Source organism: Xenopus laevis, chromosome 4L (assembly GCF_017654675.1).
Source record: "Xenopus laevis strain J_2021 chromosome 4L, Xenopus_laevis_v10.1, whole genome shotgun sequence".
NCBI classification, from domain to species: Eukaryota; Metazoa; Chordata; class Amphibia; order Anura; family Pipidae; genus Xenopus; species Xenopus laevis.
This window is the reverse complement of record NC_054377.1, coordinates 15,744,410-15,748,305: the sequence shown is the minus strand read 5'-3', so window position 1 is coordinate 15,748,305 and position 3,896 is coordinate 15,744,410. Positions and strand designations below refer to the sequence as shown.

The window sequence follows — 3,896 nt, the reverse complement described above, 5'->3', positions numbered from 1 at the left end:
TGGCTTCCCAAATATTTCATCAAAGTGAAATGTGTCTGTTTAACTCATCTCTGACGGCCTCATAATTTGCACAGACTAGCAGGCCCGGATTTGTGGAAAGGCCACCTAGGCCCGGGCCTAGGGCGGCAGGATTTTAGGGGGGCGGCATGCTGCCCAACCACACCCTTATTGGTTCCAAAACACTGGGGATGCGCTGGAGATACAATCATTTTTTAAATTTCCCATTCGCCAATCCCCATTGCACAAATAAAGGGGGGGGACCAGGGTTGACGAATGGCAGTGGGCCTAGGGGCACCCAGTATGTAAATCCGGCCCTGCAGACTAGGATTAACTGCCAAATTGTCTGGGTGCAGTAACATGCAGCAGGTACAATACTGAAAGCAATTATCTGATTGGTGCTGTAGGATACTGCACTTAGGCAATAAGGTCCTTATTGGGACAATCAGTTAGGGCCTTGAGGGGTCATCACACCTTAATTTACCCTACCCCAGAAAAAAATCACCAAAAAGAGTTATATAATGGTTAAGTGGGTTTAGCATTTTCCTATTTGCCTATGTGCATGTTCTCTCTGATTGCTTGCACAATGTCTGCTCCAATATTTCAAAACTGATGAGAGGGACTCATATTTTGTAACCATTATATGAGTTATTATTATTATTAACATGTATTTATATAGCGTCAACATATTTCACAGCGCTGAGTTAAGGGATCAGAGGTTGTACTGAACTCCATAAGCAAATGAAATACCAGGATATGTCAGGAAACATTCACTTCAAGTGTCTCTAATACTTGCGTTTTGAATTCTGTTTGTGACAAGTGTACAAGGCCTGTGCAAACATTTAATATAACTGAGCTAACACTGCACCTGAGTGTGGAGAACCTGGCACCCGGTCATATCAGTGCACTTATGTTCTGTAACATCGGATTACAAAAGTGGCCTCTGATTTTATGCTGCCAAAATGAACCTGTTCTGAACTAGGGTCTGGCTCTGTTATACCTCCTGGTGATGGCATGAAATGTATGAAATACAAGGTTAATCTAGGATTTGATTCGGGATTTGGCCAGGATTCTGCTTTTTTCGACAGGATTCGAGTTCGGCCTGAATCATTGTGCCTGGCCAAACAGAATCCAAATCCTAATTTACATATGTAAGGGGAATATAAGGGAAATCATTTGGAAAAAAATTGTTTTTAGTTTTTCCTTTCCCGCCACCAATTTGCATATTCAAATTACAATTCGGATTCGGTTCAGTATTCGGCCGAATCTTTCACAAATGTATTGGGGATTTGGACGAATTACAAATAGTGGATTTGGTGCATCCCTAGTTAAAATAAATGAATTTTGGATACAATTTAGCTGTGCTCTGTGCACTGGACTGTATTACACTCCTAGATTAGGGTTCTAACTGACCAGAAGGGGTAGGATTCAATCGGCTTCATTTTTCATTTTTGTGTTGACTCTGCAGTTTGGTATTTCATCAGCTCTTTGGTTACTAGGGTCTTATTTACCTTAGCAACCAGGTAGTGGTTCAAATCAGAGACTGGAAGATCAATATGAGCGGGACTGAATAGGAAGATAAGCAATACAAAAGTAACTGTAACAATAATAATAAAAATGTAGCCTCACAAAACAGCAGTTTTTTTCTAAGCTGTGGGGGTCAGTGACCCTTATTTGAAAGCTGAAAAGAGGCAGAAAAGTATGGGCAACTATTAAAAGTAAATATCGAAGATCCATTGTATGGGGTGCCGTTTGTCCCAAATACATTCTGTATACAAAACTATCCCTAATACACAGAATGAATATCTCTTATGGAATATAAATATTTGTGACCATACACAGATAAAAAAATATACAAAAGATTATTTCTATTAAAGAATGAGAACAAAATCTGGTTAATTGGCTTTTGGCAGAGAGCTCAGAACAGCTAACAGGTGCAAATAAGATACTTTGTAACAATTTTGACTCTGGTTGGTGCTGGTGGTGGTGAACTACTAGGAGGAGCAGCACACCAGTCCCTATTTTCTCTGCACTGAACAGCCAGAAAAAAAACAGTTTCTAACTTAATTAGCTTTTGGCAGAGAGCTCAGAACAGCTAACAGGTGCAAATAAGATACTTTGTAACAATTTTGACTCTGGTTGGTGCTGGTGGTGGTGAACTACTAGGAGGAGCAGCACACCAGTCCCTATTTTCTCTGCACTGAACAGCCAGAAAAAAAACAGTTTCTAACTTAATTAGCTTTTGGCAGAGAGCTCAGAACAGCTAACAGGTGCAAATAAGATACTTTGTAACAATTTTGACTCTGGTTGGTGCTGGTGGTGGTGAACTACTAGGAGGAGCAGCACACCAGTCCCTCTTTTCTCTGCACTGAACAGCCAGAAAAAAACCAGTTTCTAACTTAATTAGCTTTTGGCAGAGAGCTCAGAACAGCTAACAGGTGCAAATAAGATACTTTGTAACAATTTTGACTCTGGTTGGTGCTGGTAGTGGTGAACTACTAGGAGGAGCAGCACACCAGTCCCACTCCCCAACACAGCTAGACTAATAGCACTGGGCTCTTATAGTAGCAAAGTAAAAAAACAAAAAAGAAAATAAAAGCAGTCCTTACAAGGACTATTGGGTTACAGGCAGCAGTCAGCAGATGAGAGATCAGCAGCAGGACAGCTGCCCACAGCAGCTACATACAGAGCACTGCAGTAGAAGGTAGATTACTAGCCAGCAAAGCTACCTAACCTAAAATGTCCCTCAAATCTCTGCAGAGTTCTGTCCCTCCAATACAGAGCAGTATCAAGTCGATTACTAGCCAGCAAAGTTACTATCAACTGTCCCTCAAATCACTAACAGCTCTCTCCCTACACTAGCTCTTCCAAGCACACACAGGCAGAATGAAAAAACGCTGCAGGGCTTCAGTTTATATATGGAAGGGGAGTGGTCCAGGGGGTGTGGGGGTGGTCCAGGAGGGAGAGCTTCCTGATTGGCTGCCATGTATCTGCTGGTCTGGGGTGAGAGGGCAAAAATAAGCACCAGCTAAGGCGAACCCAAATTGGCGAACGTCGCGCGACGTTCGCGAACATTCGGCGGACGAACATTCGGCGGACGAACATTCGGCGGGCGAACAGTCCGCGACATCCCTAGTCATGAACCTTTCATATTCCTTGAGTCCTGTATACAGGAACGAACATACTGTTTGTGTTGTTGTGTTTCAGATTCAGATTCATTGAGAGTAACTGGTTCGTGTGGGTAACTCAGATGAATCACATTCCAATGAATATTGACTATGATCAGAATTAGGAGTGGCTCTCCACGCAGGTGCCCAACCATATCTCATTATTCCCTCCTTATAAATTCACTTACAAATTGCTGCAACTAATATCTCTGACTTGTCCTTTCAGCTCCAAGCCACGTGCAATGTGGACCAGTCCCAGTTTAACGACTGGTTCAGTGGACACCTCAATTTCCAGATTGAGCATCAGTGAGTTATTAAAGTGTACTGTACTCTTCCTACTTGTCTCTCGCTCCACTTTATCTCCTCACCTGTCTGACTATTTCTCCCCACAGTTTATTTCCCACAATGCCACGTCACAATTACTGGAAAGCCGCTCCCCTTGTCCACTCTCTGTGCAAGAAGTATGGCATTGAGTATCAGTCCAAGCCATTGTTCACAGCGTTTGCAGATATTGTACAGTGAGTAGCACTTTCCATTTTGGCTTCCTCTCCTTGTGCTCCCCATCAAATGTTTATTTTGCTTTAAATAAGGCAACACCAAATCAAAATTGAAGCATATGCATGCGATGATCACATGGGTCAAGGTCACTAATCAAAGTGCTCCAACCACCACCAGTTTTAAGAAAGAGACACTTTCTACCTGTTATAAACACTAGCAGGTTCCAGGCTGATA

The 3,896-nt window shown here is 42.5% G+C and overlaps 1 long non-coding RNA gene across 1 annotated transcript; it reads left to right on the top strand.

The window, feature by feature from the left end:
* The first annotated feature begins 3,172 nt into the window (after window positions 1–3,172).
* Window positions 3,173–3,664, top strand: LOC108713603. Its single transcript, XR_001935169.2, has 3 exons — window positions 3,173–3,307; window positions 3,391–3,470; window positions 3,557–3,664. It is a non-coding gene; the product is annotated as an uncharacterized LOC108713603 (long non-coding RNA).
* The last annotated feature ends 232 nt before the right edge of the window (window positions 3,665–3,896 follow it).